Source organism: Ambystoma mexicanum, chromosome 10 (genome assembly GCF_040938575.1).
Source record: "Ambystoma mexicanum isolate Mex_15411 chromosome 10, UKY_AmexF1_1, whole genome shotgun sequence".
Classification (NCBI taxonomy): domain Eukaryota; kingdom Metazoa; phylum Chordata; class Amphibia; order Caudata; family Ambystomatidae; genus Ambystoma; species Ambystoma mexicanum.
In genome coordinates this window covers 919,644,320-919,664,616 of record NC_090932.1, presented here as the reverse complement: position 1 = coordinate 919,664,616, position 20,297 = coordinate 919,644,320, and positions in this window count along the sequence as shown.

Below are 20,297 nucleotides of genomic sequence, written 5' to 3'. Positions count from 1 at the left end.
TCATTGCTACAGACTTCATTGTGGAATCACCACCTTCCCGAAGATACACGACCATCATGGTTACCATAGACTTGTTCACTCATATGGCTCATTTTACACCCCTGTGTAAGCTGCCATCCTCGTCCGAGCTTGCTGGAATCTTCCTGGAACACATACTCCGTTTACATGGACTTCCTTCCAAGATCATATCTGAACGAGGACCTCATTACGTCTCTCAATTCTGGAAACATCTCTGTCGCATTTTGGGAATCCAACGCGCCCTCTCATCTGGTTATCATCCCCAAACCAACAGGGCCACAGAACGTGCTAATCAGACCCTGGAGCAGTATCTTCAATGTTTTGCCACCAAGGTTTAGGATGACTGGTCGCTCCTGATACCCGTGGCTGAATTCGCCTACAACAATTCCGATCATTCAGCACTTAAGACCAGCCCCTTTTATTGTAGCCAAGGTTTCCATCCATTGGTTCTACCCTCTGTTCTCCCTCATCTTGCACTTCCTGTTGGTCTTTCCTATGTACAACAAATCACAAGGGCATTTAATCATGTAAATTACATTTTCTGTTTTGCAGTTCGAATGCTCTTTTAGTTTCCATTCTGAATTCAGACCAAGGTTAACAGAAGTCATTTTCCGTGTTAATGGGCACATGACACATTCTCCACAAGGATGATGTCCCACAACTTGGGGCAAACCCCACAATGTACTTTGAGCAACCTCGGAACTAACAGTCTTGTGTACATCATTCTTCATGACAAGATTGCAGATATTAGTGCTTTTTTTGAAGGCTACCAAAGGCAGCGGACTGTTCATGATCTTTTTCCAGTTCCTACAAATAATGTTCTTAACTTTGTAGGACATATTACTGAAAGTATTAACGAAAACTAATGGGGTATCCTGGTTATCTTTATTTTTCTTTTCAAAGAGGGCTTCCCGATTAATATTGAAAGCTTGTTTGGTAGATTGTCTAATGATTTTAGCAGGGTAGCCTCTGTCAATCAGTTTGTCCATTAACCTATTAGCTCCTTCTTTATAATCATGTCTCGTGCTGCTATTACGTTTAAGCCGTAAAAATTGCCCGAAGGGCAAGTTGTCATGGACATGCTTGGCATGATGGCTCTTATAATGAAGAAGTGCATTCTTGTCAGTAATTTTCACAAACGGTTTTACCCATAGTTGGTTGTCCTGATGGTAAATTGTCAAATCCAAATAGTTAACCTCAATGGAACTCATGGAAGCTGTAAATTCAAGATATCTATTCTGATTATTCAACCATACCAGAAAATTGTTTGCCTCATCAATCGATCCATGCCATACCATAAACACATCGTCGATATATCTCAACCATTGTGTTATTTGATGTTTGAAAGGATTGACTTCCGAGTAGATCACAGTTTGTTCCACCATATCGACATACTAATTAGCCAAATTTGGAGCCAGGGCTGCACCCATGGCCGTGCCTTCTACCTGTACGTAAAATTGTCCCAAAAATTTGAAAAAATTGTTAACCAAGGCTGTTTCAGCACACCACAGAATGAAGGCGTTGCTCACAGGATGATTATCTTCACGTTGTAATAATGTCTCTTCCACAACTTCAAGCGTGGCTCGTTGTGGGATATTGGTATACAGAGATTGTATGTCTAGGCAAATTAGTATGTCTTTGGTGTGGTCAAAAGTCAGTCCTTCAATTTTTACAACGGCATCTTTGGTGTCTTGTACATAGCTTCTCATTTTCATTACAAATGGATGTAAATAGAAGTCAACAAATTTGGATAAAGGTTCCAAAATGGAATTGACGCCAGACACAATGGGTCTGCCCGGGGGTTTCTCCATATTTTTATGAATCTTAGGTAAGATGTAGAAGATGGGGGTTCTCGCTGTCTCCCTAGTTAGGTAATCTCCTTCTTGTTTACTGATTAATTGTATATCTACTGCTTTATCAACTTTCTCCTTTATCATTTTCATGAGTACAGGACTAGGATCTTGGTTGATTTTTTGATAGCTGATGTTATCTGCCAATAGTCTGTGATATTCTTCGATATAATCCTTCTTGTTCAGAATCACAATTGCCCCTCCTTTTATCATTTTTACCCAGACCTCGCAACATGGCGATTTCTTGCTGGCTCAAATTAGAGTTCTTGGGGATGCCTTTGGTTTCAAGTTTTTTCAGATCTTGTAAAACCTTTTTTTCAAAGACCACAGATTCAGGGGAATGCGTGTGGTGGGGAGGGCACCAGGTAGAAGGATTTCTCTGACCACTGAAATTTGTATGTATACTAGTGGATTGATCTTCAAAACATTCTCTCATATGTACCTTATGCATAAAAGCGCTAAACTCTAATCTAAATTCAAAAGGGTTGTGATATTTAGGTACCACAAAATGTAGGCCTTTGTTCAGGCAACGTTTTTCCTACTCTGTTAGAGTCTCACTGGATAAGTTGACTACCAACCCCGTGGCTGCGTGTCTGCATGCGGTCTGTTGGCCATTCCGGCCGACTATTCCCTCTGCCTAAAAAAGGTGGGCATCTCGACCCATTCCTGGCTCCTTGATTTCCTCTTGCATTTCGACCCCTCTGCATTGAGGTATTCATATTTCTTCCTCTTTGACCTGCACCATTAGTTTCTCCCTTCTCACTAGGTGTAACTCCCTCCTCGCTAGAACTATATGATGTGTTCCTGAACCTAACCCTTCGATTAGGTCTCAGGCCTCCTGTGGGTGCTCCAAAGTTGTAATCTTTAGTGACGTCATCACATTGTGTAATGATGCGACGTTGGGGTTTTTCAGTGTTTTGAAGCCGCAGTAAGTGTGTGTATCCTGCCACATCCTTGACGTGATTGCTGACCCCCCTTCTTTCCAGTGCAGTACCAGGCCAATTCTAGGTAAGAGGTAAGGAGTGAGTCAGTGTGGGTATGAATGTTTGTTCCTAAGAGGGAGATAGATGGGCACAGGTTAATACTGCCCGTGTGGTTATATCTGTGTCTTGCTTCTACTTGCAGGGCTAGATGTGAGATACCTCTGCCTTGTATCACCTAATTGGAGGAGGAGGAGGCCTCTCTCTCTCGTTTTTCAGACCAGTTTCACTTGGTGTTGCGGCTTCTGGTTTGGATTGTAAATATCAGTATGAGAAAGGTAAGGGGCTGACTTTGTGGTTTCTTTATGGGAAGAGCTAAGAATTTATAGAGGTTTGGAATTTACCGAGACCCTGTGTGGTTTCATCTCTTTTAGAAATCAGATGGTTAATCCGGAGTTTTAGCGGCTTACATTTGAAGACTCCTCCGTTAATGAGTCGTGTCGAGGAGAAGAATTGTTCTTACACCTCAGGGTGAGCTTGTTCTCTCGGGGGTTTGTGTCCTTGTGGTGATGGGAAACCCTTCTAGAGGAAGTGGCTATGCTATATACTTTCACTGACTAAGGTTAGTTTCTTTGTAATTGGTCTTAGGTACCTGATGCTCTGAGTGAATCCTTCTATCTGCTAGATAAGTGAAGAGCAAGAATAGGTTTTGCTACTAAGTTTGAAGACATTTACCTCTTCTTTCTACTGGTTCAGGTATATTATTTACTGTATACCTTTCCACCCTATTGGTGATTAGGGATTGGCTAGGTCGATCAATTAGACCCATAATGCCCATGTAGTAATGTGTATGTTCTTTTATATACCTTTAGATATAGGAATCTAGTTTGTAGAGGAATGAGAAAGATCAACCTCAAGCACAAGACTAACTTCTGCCCCTGAAGAATGTCCAGTTACCTTCAACATATAGGACAGAAACTTATATAAATAGGGCTTGTTCAACACAGTGGGGAATACGAATAATTAAGTTGCCATTGTCGTTTTTGTGATCAAGTATCTGGTGACTTTGATTTTGTGAGGTGGAATAATGTTATTATGTATATTACTATGTGATGTGTATATGTTTTTTAATGTTTGTATTACTTGTGCTGGAAAGAGAAAAATGAATTAAAAATGATATTTTTGGTAACACTGCTTGTTATTGAGTACACATAACACAGAACACAGCCTATATTTGCTAAGTGGCTTTTTGTAGATGCCGCTATCTGAGGGTACATCAATTGTTTGACAAAGAGGGTTGTTTGTGTTCCTTCCTTTGGTTAAAATATATATAATATATCCTCACTTTGTAGGAGGGAGTGTCACCTGAGTGTGGGGTAACACCTGAATGTTATTGTCTTTCTTTTTCTGATATACCATAGAATTTTTCTGTAACAGCCTTGTAAAATGTGTCTATTACATTATCCGGTGGTAATTGTGGAACAAATTTTGATTTGAGTTTGCTTTCTTTCATGTCTAACGTGTCTTGTTTAATGCATAGTTCTTGCAGTAAATTTCTAAATTCAAAACTCTTTAGTTCTGCCAATGATCTTACAACATAGGTGTTTTCTATTTCTTGGTTGGATAGGTCACTTCCCTCTATTTGGGCTGATCTTGTAAATTCTCCTGGTGCTTTGGTTGTGAAATACTTTTTCAATTTTAATTTCCGAACAAACTTGAAAAGATCGATATGTATTTCAACATTATTAAATATCATAGTTGGTGCGAATGAAAGACCTTTATTGAGAACATTTCTTTCAACTTCTGTAATTATTCTATTCGATAGGTTTAAGAGCAAATCCTTCATTTCCTGCCCCAGTTCACTTCTTTCGCGCCTGCCCTTGTAAATCTTTTCTTGAAGTTTGCTAAGGCATCTGGGTTTCCTGTGTCTCCCCCTCCGCCCCCCACTCCTTCCTCTCCTCCTTGTGTAGTTTGGGTAATTCCCAAGGTTGTTGTTAGCTGAAAACAGACCTGTTCCTGTGGAAAATTTCTGTTTCTCTTCTTGTACCGCTTGATTTGATTCATGTAGCCTTGGCTACTCTTCTCCAAGCCTTTATCCTCTATGCTGTTTGAGCCTTCTGTTACTGTATTATCAGTTTCTGAATCAGCATCCAAGCTTGCAGATGAGGTATTGGGTGTATTGTTTCTCGAGGTCAGTTTCTGGTATTGGTTGTATTTTTATTGAAATGTATAAACTCGATCTCCCCAAAATATGTAAGAGTTTTGAAACAATTTTGGAAGGATGTCCCATCCTCAGTGGAATTGGATGAGCCACAGAAAGGATATCCAAATATCTAGACAATATCCTAAGGTTGAGAGCAAGCAAAATGCAATTGTATCTAAAAGATACTACCAGCATAATTAACAAATTGAAGATGGTAAAATGGCAAAAAGATTATATTCTGGCCACCTTGGATGTAAAGGCCCTATATACATCAATAGAACATCAACGGGCAATAACTACCTTAGAATACTCTTTCACAGAGAGGTGTCTGCGTCATTCTATTACCAAACTGAAATGATAAAAGAAATGTTACAGACAACACTTGATTTCAATATATTTACATTTAATGATACAGTCTATCAACAAACGAAAGGTGTGCCATAGGCACAAAATATGCCCCGGGCTTGGTGAAGATAAAGGTGTATGTATGGATGAAATGTTTGACAACAGGATGATACTGTCACGTCTACCCCGTCTCCTCCCAGGTCCGCTTCTAGCAGACGTCCCGGATCCACGTCCTGTTTTATGCCTCCCGCTTCCACATTGCCCACACGGTTCGTCTCTCGAACACCCTGCAACCATCGTCAGCCTTCGTTCAAACTGCGACCTTTCTTGTATTGGCACTTACCTTGGCGTTTCTGTTCCAAACAACGCTGGTCTACAAAAACACAGAATCACGCGCATTGCGTGCAACGTCATGGTAACAAACGAGGAAAAACATAGTGCATCAGATCACGTGTCTCTACGCCGATGGCTGTTTTCCTTCACTACGCGGTTCACCTGACGCGATTCCGCGTTCCCAAATCCGAGTCACATGACCTCTGTACGCCGTTAAAAGAACGAAGGAAACATTCAACAAACGCTTCACAGCTACTTCATCTCTTGAGTGCTGTACGGCGTTTTTTTACCACGCTTTGAAACTTTGGCTTATTTGACCTCGGAACTCTTTGGATTGAACTGCTGAACCCTGACAGTTTGTTTTTGGAACTCTGGCTTATTTGACCACGGAACTCTTTCGGATTGAACTGCCTAAACCCTGATACACTTGTTTTTGGAACTCTGGCTTACTTGACCACGGAACTCTTTTGGATTGAACTGCCTAAACCCTGATACACTTGTTTTTGGAACTCTGGCATACTCGACCACAGAACTTTCTTGGATTACATTTCTCTGTCTTGTTGTCGAGGTGATTCCTGGTTATTGACCTCGGACTGTTGATTGGATTACTTCACCTTCCCCTTTGACTACCCTGCTCGACTCAGGTACCCTTCCATCCCGAGTGCCTTCAGCGACCCTTCCTTCTTCCCCTATCCCTTCAAAGAATTCTGGCCATCAGATTTGGGTAAGCCTGCACACGTTAATCCTTTTACGCTGCTTGGTCATTTGTTTCTGTTGTCTGACCTAATCCATTATTGCCTTACAGTGGTCAGGGGGTCCTTCCGGCGTTCCTGGTTCCGGCCTTCAGCACTCAACACCTGTGGCCTCAAAGATTTCACTGGTAGTGTTTATTTTCTATCAGTGTGGTACTTGGGGACGGAGGTCCTATTAATCTGCACGACCATCAAGCACAGCAGAACAGATACCATGGACTTGATACATTGACGCTAGTAAAAAACAGAGTTTGTCGGAACAATAACAAAAGTCAGTTTTATAACTAGATACAGCAGCAACCATCATGTTATCACAAAGATATTAAATAAACATTGGTATCTTTTGAAACTGGATGAGAACATTAGACAATATGTAGATGACAAGCCAAGCATTATATTTAAACAAGCAAGTACTCTTAAAAATAAATGTATAAGTCGATCACTATTGCCTAGTACAACAAGTAGAACAGATGAAACGTGGTTACAATCGGAGTAGACTGGATTTAGGAAATGTGGTACATGTACCATGTGTGGATTTGCTCATGAGAAGACAAGCAAATTTCATGACATCAATGGAAAAGCAATCAAAATCAAAGAAGGAATAAATTGCCAAACAAAATATGTGGTCTATGGTATTATATGTAAAGGTCATAAACGTTATATTGGAAGAACAAAGAGAGAGCTCAGAATACGAATAAGAGAACATCTGGCAAAAACAGGAAGTCAAGACCCAAAGTTTCTGATAGCATATCACTGGCAAAAAGCACACCAAATGGAAGACAAGTCTGACATTAGATTAATTGGGCTGCAGAGAATTATGCTTGGAAGAAGAGGTGGCAACAAAGAAAAAGCTGAAGCTAGGTTAATATGTGAACTGAATACTGCTGTTACTGGTCTCCACTCAGATAATGAGATGGCATATTTTCTCTAAAAATGGTATCACAATGAGAAATATGGCTAAGGAGGTCTAAACATGTATTTTGGAGGAATACGACAAAGGAAATGTAACAATGTATTTGATATAATCATGGTTGTCCCTCTCTAAAATATTTAACATTCAGGTTATAATGAAAGTATTCTCCTGTTAGACATTTTATACCATAGCGATACGCTCAGGGAAGAGGTCAGCCTATCCATATCAGACTTATGTAGTGAAAAACGTACAAGTTCCATTAATCTGACCCAACACAGGGGCATAGACTAGGTACCTGACCCAATATGAGTTTCGGAAGCCATACATTATGTAACAAGTACTCTCAGAAATAATCAGAATCCCACAAAGTATCAACATGATCTGTGTATGCCCATAACACTCAAATACGTACCTCACGTTAATTTGGCATCCTGAGAGAAATCAATATATACATGAACTGAAAAGAAAGTACACTTGCACCTCTAATGCAATAACATTGAACATGGAAAATCAGGCAGGCTCTCTCAGTGTATTCCACTGATACAGACACAAATCGGGAAAACAAACAGCGCAACTCTAGGTGTCATATATATTGTAACAGACAGGACCCAAAAGTTTGTTTAAATAGAAATCCCAAACACAAACTGTAAGAATTGGGTAAGTTACACTGTATTATGTAATAATTATTTTCAGAAGAATCAAACAGATTGGGCCAGTTGGCGTTATATTTAATCATGAACAAGGGTTGTATGCCCAAAAGATGGCGTTGACAATCAGGAAATGGAAAGAGAAGAGAGTGAGTCGCTTGTACGATCACCGTGAAAATGGATCATAACATTAAAACAATGGCGACGGCTCTTTGTGCAGACAGAAGAGCAGAAGCGCATGACAGAACACGAGTTACGGTAAGAATTTGTACTCCACTGACGATTTTGGATCTATTTATCAGGATAGTAGCAAAACCTTATCCCATTCACACAAAATGTATCCACGATTGTAGAAAATGCAGGATGCTCGCACGATCAGTGTTACCGAGCGCACGTGTTAATAGAATGGGCGCCGCATTGATACAGCATAGAATGGATATGCCAAACAGGAGATTCAGTGTATAATAGTGATAACGTGGAAAGCGCATATATATATGGCATACACATATCATACAAATGGCAGTAATAGTAGTAGAAATGCGATTATTCAACATAAAATGGATGCACCAAATAGGATAGTAAGCGTATAATAGTAATAACGATCAAAGTGCACAGAAATGCAAATATTACACAACATGGCAATAATAAGAGCACGAATGCACATATGCAGATATTAGAGTGTAGCTCTTGACAATCAACATACAATTTACTTCCTTTAACAGGGATCTAACCAATTACAATGTTATTCGTTCACAAGCAAGGAGTCCAAAATGACACATGGTAAGCAGACCTATGGTAAGCGGACCACAAACCCTAAATGGCTTTGAGAAATGACATGTATAATCACGATGTAATGGACTATTGACAAGAGAACTTAAACAGTTTTTTCTTTATCCCGCTTTTTTACTTCTCTCAGCCACTACCAATCCTCCCCTAAACTAACCCTTAATGTCTGTCATATGCATTAATTGATTAAATAATGATATATGCACAAATACCATTTCATATGTATGTGTTGAATGTAATATGGTTTATATAGAGAACATGCCCTGATTTGATAAAGGCAAACCGCCAAAACATGTGTCATCTGAAAGGGCACATTGCAACTTTGATTAAATATTGGTGATGAAAACCTAATCTGGCGCAGGTCTCCAAGTGTACTTGTCCCTTTATCAACAATTTGTTATTTGGCCAACTATACACATTGATCTCTGTTTACGCCCCCATTGAAGGGTAGAGGCCTTTCTCCTGGAACTGGAATTTAAGCTTCTCCCCTTTTTCGAGGGTCAGGTGATCATCGGGGAAGACTTCAATGGGGTTTTGGCCCCCTGACAGACAGAACACCACCAGCCCACATCAAAAGATTTCATAATCACTCTCGGTCTACTTCACTTATTTAAAGCTCTGAGGGTCTTTGATGTGTGGAGAATATTACTCCCGGAGATAAAGACTTCACCTTCTTCTCACATGTACATCGAACTTCCTCCCGAATAGACTTACTATTGGCATACTCCCAGCTCATATCCTACATCCAACGTCGATGAGGTGACTATAAAACCAAGGATATTATCCGATCACGCTCCAGGTTTCTTGACATCCCGCTTTCACAACTCAAACCCCACCCCCGCTCCAGGCCTCAATGGACCATTTATCGACCCGATCCTGAATGAGATGGCACTTAGAGATGCAATCTCCAAACCCATTTGGGCCTACTTCCATGAGAACCCCACAGAATTTACCTCACCAGCAATCACATGGATCACCATGAAGGCTGTTATCAGAGGAGAACTCATACACCATGCTGCAGCCTATCGGAAGTGCATGCGGGAGGTCCGTACCCAGCTACAGAGGGAAGTAATAGAAGCATAAGGGAAACATAGAAAGGGGTGGTCTCCTAAAGCCCATCGTTCCCTCCAGGTAGCCCGGAAAAAATTAGAATACCACTATGCCGAAGAAAGGACCATCCCCTTCTAAACAAAGCAAGGATACTATGCCAAAAATAAGAAAGCTAATACATTACTGGGAAAAGTAAAATGGTGCAATATAAGCATAGGCCTACGCGGCTCGCAGGGCAGGGTCCAATATGCGAGGTAATATTGTCCCCGTATGTAATGTCGCCATACATATAGTTGCCGGGAAACGACATAGGTGACATTATATATGGGGACAGTATATGGGGTAAATGGGAGAGGGAGTTGCGTGGGTTTCCCCCGCTCCCATTAAAAAAATGAAATGTCAGAGGTTACGGGGGTGTCCCCATGGCGACACCTTTGCAGGGACATTATCAAATTGAACCATATGCGGAAGGGGCCAAACTACTGCTAGCAGCAGCACACCTGACCAAAACATGGCAGTTTACCCCCGCAATCTGGCTGAACAAACAAGGTACATTGAAGGTGCTGCCCTCCCTCACCTCACAGAGGTAGACAGCAAAGCCCTAGAGTCACAGATATCCAGAGAGGAAATCAACTCAGTCAACAAATCCTTAAAAACAAGAGCCCCTGGCCCTGATGGGTTCTCAACTAGATTCTATAAGCTATTTTGTCCTCAACTCTAGGCCCTCTCATAGCCCTCTTCAACTGACTCCATCAATCTGGCTTTACAACCCCATCAATGCAGATCTCCTGAACTATCCTTCTGTTGAAACCCGGCAAAGATCCTAAAGAGGTTGCAGGGTTCCCATTTTCTGTCATAAATCATCGGCCTTAGGAGTGGACCAGAACTCAGAGGAAATGGATGCCCTCCGACCCTCCTGCCCTATTCACTGGAATGAGAAGACTATAGATTACTTGGGGGTTCACATCCCGGCACTCCCCGGAGAAGTGTACACAGTTAATTCCCCTACCCCCTTAAAGAACTAGAGTAGGACCTTGACGTACTCGGTCTCACTGAGACATGGTTCACGGCCAGCTCTGTCACCAGCTTTGACACACTCCTACCTGACGGCTACAAGGTCCTTTCCGTGCCCAGGCCCAACCGTGCTGGGGGGGTGTGGCCCTTATCTTCCCTGAGTGGATTCCTGCCACTGCTATTCCCACGCAGACCTACTCCTCTTTTGAATGTCTTGTCTGACGACTCTCTCTCTCTCCTAGCCATTCCCTTACCATGGCCACTATCTATCGGCCACCTGGTCAAATTTCCTCCTTCCTCTCCGAGTGGGCGGACCTCTCCTCCTCACTCCTGTCCTCAACCACTCAACTCCTCTTTCTTGGAGACTTCAACATCCACCTGGATGCCTCCTGTCCCCCCTCTGGACTCTTTTGCGACCTCTGCGACTCTCTCTCACTCTCTATTCTCCCGTCTGGGCCGACCCATTCTGCTGGGCACACTCTTGATGCCCTGATCTCTTCTGACCTTCCCCTCTCTGTCCCTCTCTCCACTCCTCTCTCCTGGAGTGATCACTTTCTCCTCTCCTCTCACCTCACCCTCCCTACCCCTCAGGCAAAGCCACCCTCATCACTGCCACCCTCCTTCTCGGTCATCTGACCCATGAAGCGTGTGTCAGTTGAGGCTTTCTCTGCCACCTTCTTGCCCCCTCTTCCCCCCTCGGCTGACTCCCACCCTGACACAGCCCTCTCCATTCTTTACTCTGCTATATCTGATACTCTTGATATCCTTACCCCTGTCATGAGAATCTGCCTGAAACCCAAAGCCAAATGTAACTCCTGGTATGACTCGGATCTTGTCACCCTCAAACGCATGTGCAGGGTGGCAGAGAGGAAATGGCGTGCTTCATGTTCATCCTCCGACAAACTGGCCTGTCGCCTGCTCCAATACCGGCTCTCCGTTCTCACCAAGAAGAGAGCCCTTATCCAAGCCTGCATCACTGCAGCATCTAACAATTCGCCTGAACTCTTTAAAATCTGCAAGGAGCTGGCCAACCCTGCTGCAGTCTCTACCTCTCCTATCCTCTGCCAGGCCCCCTGTACGGCACTGGCCTCTCACTTCATTTCAAAAACTCAGGACATCCTGTCCTCACTCTCCTCCCATCACCTCCCCCCTCTATTCCCTGCCCGTCTTCTGGCCCTTCTGCAGCCACCCCTCCTCTCTCCTTCTCTGCCTTTCCCCTTTTTTCTGCCGATGAGGTTTCGAGACAAGTCCGATCTATGAAAGCCTTGTCAACACAGGTCCAACCCTGCTCCTCCAAAACTATTAAGGACCACATCGACTCCTTGGCTCCTGCCCTTGCTGACTTCTGCAATCACTCCTTCTCCTCTGGAGTCTTCCCATCCCCTCTCAAGCACTCCCTTGTGCACCCCCTTCTTAAGAAACCCTCTTCCGACCGGTCCTGCCCAGCTAACTATCACCCTATCTCTATCACTCCTTTCCTGGGCAAGCTCCTGGAGAAACTTGCCATCTCCCAGCTTAATCTCCATGCTGAATCTGTTAGTAGCCTTCATGACCATCAGTCTGGTTTCAGAGCTGCCAGAAGCACATAAACTGCTCTCCTGAACATCCGTGAGGACCTGCTCTCGAACCTTGACTCTAACATTCCTTGTGTTCTCATTTTGCTTGATCTCTCTTCTGCCTTTGATACTGTCAACCACACCATCCTGCTCAACCATCTCCGTGATAACCAGGGTATCACTGGTCAGGCTCTGGCATGGCTGACCTCTTTCCTCTCAAATCGACCCTCCCAGGTCCAACTTGGATCTTTCCTGTCTGACATCTTTTTCTCTACCTGTGGTGTCCCCCAGGGTTGTAACCTCTCTCCCTGGCTGTTCAACCAGTATCTGGCACTTCTCGGCAACCGCATCACTGCTCTCTGCCCCAACTTTCAGTGCTATGCGGATGATACCCAGCTCATTTTCAGGCTACCCTCTGCCTCCTCTTCTCCTTCTCTCATCTCTGACTGTCTTTCTGCTATCCAGCAATGGTGTGCCGCCAACAACCTCTGCCTTAATGCCAGTAAGACCGAGATTCTACTCATCGGCACACCCACTCCCTCCTTCCCTGCTGCTCTCTGGCTGGCCTATCTTGGCCCTCTTCCTGCTCCTACCTGCAAGGCAAAAAACCTCGGGGTCATCTTCGACTCCACACTCTCCTTCTCTCCTCACATTTCTGACGTTTCTAACAAGTCACACTACCAGCTGCACCTCCTCAGAGGTATCCTTCCTTTCCTCTCCTTCCCCCAGAAGCTCACTGTCTGCAGAGCCCTGGTTCTCTCGAAGCTGGACTACTGTAACAGCCTCTACCTAAATCTGCCTGCCTCTACTCTCCGCCCTCTGCAACTCATCCAAAACAGGACTGCGAGACTTGTCCTTGGCCTCAAGCCCTGGGACGGTATCTCTCCAGGACTGAAATTGCTACACTGGCTCCCTGTAGCTGCGAGGATTAAGTTCAAAACCCTCTGCATTGTCCACAAGGCCTTCTGGGGCCTGGGGCCAAAATACCTTCAACTCTCCCTTCCTAAATATCTTCCTTCTCGAGCACTTCGTTCATCCGCCTCCAACTCCCTCAGGGTCAGCCGCTTCTCCAAGCAACGAGTTGGGGGGTGATCTCTATCCGCAGCAGGGGCCTCCCTCTGGAACAGCCTTCCTGCCTCCCTGAAACTTGAGGAGAACCATCTCTGGTTCCGGAAGCACCTCAAAACCTTCCTCTTTGCTTCTGCTTTCTCTCCCCCTCTCCCCTGCTAAAAAACTTTACTGAATCAGCAACTGCGCCACTCGCCAATCTCGGTCCTTGGCCCAGCCACTCTCCCCTGCACTGCCTTCCTGGCAACCCCTGCACTGCGGGACTGTCTCTGTATCCCTACAGCCCCTCCTCCCTGCACTTGTCTGCACTTATCTTGCACTTGCCACCAGCTGGCCCTTATTATTTATCTTGTTCGTTACTAACCCTGTACTGCACTTTCCCCTCTCCCTTTCCCCTTGCACTTTTCCCGTCCCCCCTACCCATGCACTTGCGTGATCTGAATGACACCTGGCCTAGTAGGATCGTTGTCTGTCTCCCCTTGTTCCCCCCTCCCTGCCTCGTCGCGCCTTGAAACACTTGTGTATAGGCACGCTACAAATGCCATATCATATCATATCATATCATATCATATCATACATCATATCAGAGGTGGGCCACCCAGGAGATCTCACTGATGTGGCGGATTACAGCCTGTAAAATGAATCTATTTCCGTGGTTCCTATACTTCTGCTGCACTTTTCCCGTGGCAGCCCCACTACCCCCCACCCTCCTTTGCTTACAACAGAAAATGCAACTGTTTATGCAGAGGGAAGAAAGCCAGGATCCCTAAAAGGGTCATGATGGGCAACACTCGTTTAGGTAGGTTGGGGGTTCCTAACCTACGCAAGTATTATGTAGCTGCACAACTGGCACACTTCCATGTGTGGCTCTCACCAGTGGACCCCCCCCCCCATTGAACTAACTTTGCAGGAGGGACTAACTGGGGAAAACATATCCAAAGTATACAAGTGGCTGCAGGAGGACATGTTGACTCTTCCCCCTGCATATATGATGCAATCTGAAAAGGACCTGGGTTGCCAGATCAAGGATCATACATGGGTGGATATCTGGACGAGAAACTACTCCTCCTCAACCTGTGTGAGGAACAAAGAATGTTCTCCTAAATTGCTTCTTCATTTGTACTACCCCCCAATACAACTTCACCACATTCAAAACTCATTGGACCTGCATTGGTGGAGAAATTGAGGGATGCAAGGCACTTATTTACACATGTGGTGGGACTGTCCTACGGCTCAAGCCTTCTGGGAAGAAGTACTCGTTGTGATTGAAGTCATCACCTTGGTTAAACTTCTGAAAAAACTAGTGATCTACCTAGGTGCTCTGATTTTGGGGGTTTACACAAAATCTGAGACTACAGCTAAACTTATCACTCAGCTTCTCCTAGCGGGGAGGATCACGATCGCCCGGACTTGGAAAACTCCTGGGGGCCCATTAATATCTCTATGGTGGGTCAAAATATGGGACATCCTGGGGGCGGAGAAGGTCACAGGAGCCAAAGAGGGCCTGTTGCATTGATGCAGAGATGTGTGGTCCCCAATCCTGGAATATGATGGAGATATTCTTGCACAAACACACAAGCTGCGGCTTCCAAACCTGTTCCTTCGGGACAATATTTGAGGCGGGATCTTCCCAGCCAACTCTTATCAGACTGGAGGAGCATGGGGAAGAGCAGCAGCAATTTATAAGGGTGGGAAAGGGAAGGGGATATTCACGTTTTCTACTATTTATTGTATGACTAACTCCAAATATACAGTACTGCACTGCTCACCCCTACTTGCAACCGAATAAAATAAAGTTGATCCAATAAATTATTTAAACAAGAGAAAGGTAACAAAAATGCATCTGATCTTGTTGGCTAGCCTATTTATATCAAACAGAGGGGTTTATTTTACATGCCAATTCAATGGTCATGGTGAAAACAAATGTATCCGTATCTGAAAAGTGGTTATGCAGTGAGTGGTCCTGGGAGGATAGCTCAGCGGCAACATGCTTGCCTTGGAATCAAGATGACACGGAGCAACACGGATCCTCGGGTCCGCGATTAGGTTATAAATAACCTATCATATCACATCAAGGACACGTTGGTGTTGCCAGCTATTGCCCTATTATATTTGTTTTCGCAGCAGACCTTTACCTTTTATATTGCTTCAGCACTTAATTAACAACAAAATGCACATTTAAAGGGCACTAGTATATCTCTTTACAATATGACTGTACATTAGGGATCCCAAAACAACTAACACCCACAATGCCATAGCTGAGCTTGAACTTTGGCAGGAAGCTGGGCTGCATTTAAACTAGTCTAGTTCAGTGCTAGGCCCATAAGAATGGTAGGACATTTATGAATTAGGAGGAATTGCTGCAAAAGTAACAACTGAACTCTTGAAAAATGAAGGCCTTCAGATAAGTCTAACCTTGTAAGCAGTATATGAGCGAAATGTAATCAAGATGCAAAGGAGCATGGCATCTTCCAGAGATGCTTAAAGTATCCCCTGTTTCTGATGGAAGGATAGCATGCTTATGCTATAGAGACTACTAAACAAGTTTCCTTTTATGGTAGTAATTATTTCCAAACCTATTTTGAGACAATAAATACATTCCAAATAAAATTGTTCAGGAACCAAGGACCATCCAGGGTTGCATCAGAAATACTGAAGTTGCTGGATTAATGGCGGGGGCGGGGAGGGGGCTTAGCTAATGGAAGGGGATTCTTTTGACCCCGATTTTAATAACGTCTAGTGTACAGAATGCAAAATGACGAAAAGATTACAATATTTAAAACTGTAAATCTGTATATAATCTACGAGAACACAACAATTACTACAAATGAATCCTAAGAAAACATCTTTTTCCCATATAATATCCCATATTATGACATTATTTCAAAAGCAAATGCCTGAAATAGGCAACAGCTCAGACTATCCACCTTTTGATCATATAAATAGTAAATTTCCCAAATTGCAGTAAAGGTTTCAAGTGTTGATTTTTTGATACACTTATTTTTATGTTAATTTTGATCTATGTGTTCCATGTAGCCCAGACAGATCGACCTGTATCTAGGCTCAAGGTGTAAATAAAAATAAAGCAAGCAAAATGTGATTTGGTTCAACGTAACAAATATGCATTTAAAGCTTTGCGGAAAGAGAACAAGACGTTTCAAGGTGTTGTGCACAAGAGCAATCAAGACCCAAAAGCAATACAGTCATATTGTCTGGATAAACACACAACCTAGAATGTCTTCTATGTATATGCAATGCCTGATATTCCGAAATCCTTTCTAAAGAACTCAACCAATGTTTTCAGAGGCAAACCTGAAAGCAATGGGGATAGGCTCGCACGCATAAGAATAAATCGATCCACAAGTCCAAAATATATGTTTTGCATTTACCCATAGGAATGCTTTTTCAGTGTAAAAATAAAATAGGCAAAGTATGTATCTATCTCACTGTTCCCATACACATCTTTAAGGTCATTAGCTCATATATATTATCACTGCTAAGGCTACAAAACTCGAATGAGCATGAGGAATGTGTGGGGGTTGTTATGCAGAATTATATGCAGTCCCTTTTGTGAACACCACACACAATTAAGACTACAAGTGACAGTACAAATTCACCTTTGATACAAGCCTGTACTACACAGTAAAGTGGTAGCGATGGCTGGGCAGCCAGACTTATCTCAAGAGCAAGTGAGCAGTATCAATAGTTACACAAAGGACAGCAGTTACTATGATTCAAACAAACACTGACTTTAGGTTTCTGAGTAAAAGAATATACATTTATTTACACATCAGTTGTAAAACATTTCACTAAAGTAAAGCAGTTGAAAAATCACACTGTTAATACACCACACCACTCCCAATAGATTCTGGACAAGTTAAACTCAAAAGGAAGTTTGAGCAAAATGGCATTCCAGTAATTTAAAAAGGGAGGGAAAGACAAAGTTAGGTAAAAATTGAGCAGCACTAATAGTTAAAATAGGTAAGTAAGCAGGGCAATCTAAAAAGAGGAACTAAAGTGAATCAAATCAAAAACGCTTAGGGCCAAAGTCAATAGGACAAAAGTCTTTTGCTCAAGATCACACAGTTCAGGGTAGTTTGCGGTTAAGTCTTTGCCAAGAGTTCCGGACGAAGTTGGCTGGCAGAAAAGTTAGTTTAAAGAGAAGAGAAGGACAAGCCCTCGGATTGGCGAAAGGTTTCACACACATTCACCGCGACTGGACGAAATGAACAACCGGATTTGCACTGTACCTTTAAATGGAGAAGAAGCTGTAGCTGAGGCCGACGTTCCTAGCAGTTCCTGCAGGCTCATGGTTCCTGAAGCGACTGTCGGACTGACATGAAGTAAGAAGACTGGAGGGTCCTGCGCTGCCCAGGGAAGAAACCAGCAGCAGACCAAAGCAACAAATAAAAGATGCGCTCTTTAAAACCCAAGCAGGGTTCAACCTTCCTGGCTATCCGGTTCACTGTAGCTAAGTACAGCAAATTCGACCACAGGAGGGAGTCCTGGCTTGCAGTTTGGGTGAACTGGTTGGTACTACCAGCTCAGGGAAAGAAGATTCCTGGTAGATCTTTTCTGTCGCTGGAGTCTGAAGATTCGGACCTGCAGCAGGGCTTCACCGGGTGGTTTAGTCATTGTACGGGTCCTCTTCTGTCAGTTCCTCATTGGTTCCTTTGTTCCAGTGGCGACTCTGCCTTTCCAGACCCCAAGAACTGCTTTTTATGCAGTTTTCCCCCATTCACAAGGCCTGGCTGTCAATCGCACAGAAGGGTGGCTGTCCTGGCGGGACAGTCACCATGCCAATCAAACAGGAGTGCAACTTGGGTTACCAAGGGAACCCATGGCAGGGATCCTAAAACCCCTCCCTCACATTCTGCCTACCCAGGCTTTTAGGTGCCTAAGGAGGGCTTCTGTGTAGAAGCCCGCGAAAAGACGTTGAACAAAGGAACCAAACCTGGTTTGGCGTGCGGAGTAAAACACGAGAAAGGCATTTTCAAAAAGAAATGGTGAATAAACCCAGCCAGAACCATATAAAAAAACCTATATGGTCTAGCAGGTTTAAGTTCAAGGCTACCAAGATAGCCTAAAACAATAGCAAGGTTATTTAAGATAACCACGGTAGGAAAAATAGGGTAGTTACCACTGCCACCAGCCAAGTCTTGATGAAAAGGGAGCGAAACAAAGCTCCAAGAGAAACAGACAAAAAGGGATAAATATTAACCTTTTCCAGTACTCTATGTAAGATAGTTCAAACTGGGTCTGCGGTTTTTAAAGAGACTAATAAAGTCAATGGCAACTTTATGTGTTCTGGGAGACAGTAGTCAGTCCCAGAAATGGAGTCTGAGTTGGGAAGTCTAAAAGACAACCCTGTGTCACTGCACTGAAGGTGCTGTGTAACACACAGTAAACAAATGATGCCTATGGAGTAGGTGAGGCTCCACAGTCTATGAACACAAGAAAATGTTAAACACACAAAGCAAAACACATTTAAGAGAGGGAAAAAAGGCTCACACTCTTACCAGGTGAAAAAAATAATTCCTAGAAATCCAGAAAAACTGCTGAGGGACTCAGTAGGTAAGGGAAATTAGCCATTCTGCAGAATTCCCCCTACCAGGGGCAGACCCCAATTACCTCAACCCAAGCGGGCCCACCACCTGAGGGACGAGTGAACATTTTGCCCGTAAAGCAAGTTTATTGTACAATTGTCCGGGGAACAGTTACATGATGCCGTGGATTCAAACTAAGCCAAGTCTCACTGAACCACATAAGTGGACACATTATAGACATTTTTGCAGCAGTTAAAACACTCTGGTATATTTTATTACAATCCACCCCCTCACATGTGATTCGACAAAACCTTTTAAAAGAAATTCCACCCTTCTCCAATTCCTGCTTTCTCATTGGTAGTCGTTATCTTAACTAGCATTTTCTGTTCATGTGTAGAACACACCTCCTATTCTGCCTTTTTTTGCCTTAATTCATCCCTCTTTCCAATACATTTTTGTGCTTTCTGGTAATTCGAATTTGGGTGTGTTTTTTAACATCTTTGCACCCCTTTTTGCATTGCATTGTTGTGCTTTTTGGCAATCTGAATCATGTTGTGTTTTTTAACATCTCTTCACCCCATTTGTGGTACTAAAGTGTTTCCATTGCATCTTTTCTCTGCTTTCTCTTGGCCTCTAGGCCAACTGGTGAGTGTGTGTGCTGTGCAGTCTCTCCTCCATTTTTCAATCCTATCCTCGGCTGCCGCATGGCACTCATTATCTCCCCTATCTAATCTAACTGCTATACTATAACTATCATCCCTCCCTCATGAAGTCTGGAAGAGAAAAGCTTCACTGATATTCTCTTTTCTGTCCCCCTTCCAGATATATGGACTCCTCATCTTATCTCTACCCTCTCTCCTCTCATACCCTCACCCATTAATGGTGGCACTAGATGGGAAGTACTATTGGTGGGCTTCTCATCATCTTGGTGTATCATTAATGTCTATCACAATGGCACTATCCTGGCTCAGGGTCCTCAACTCAACCTCCTCCTCTTCGACCAGTGATTGGCATCCCTCGTCAGCTTCCTTCCAACACCTGCTACTCCTTCCTCCTTTCTCTATGTTCCCTCTCCTCCCACGGGTGTACCATGCAGCTCTACCCCTCCTCAAAAACTTTCAAAGGCAATGACCTCATGTATGAAGCCATGCTTAATGCTCACTCTGCTATTGAACACTCTGCCGATATCTGCCTCCTCCTTGAAGACCTTGACCTAGATATCCTCACTCTTACCGAGATGTGGTTCAATGCCAGCTCAGTCACTGCTTTTGACTTCCTTCTCCCTGATGACTACAA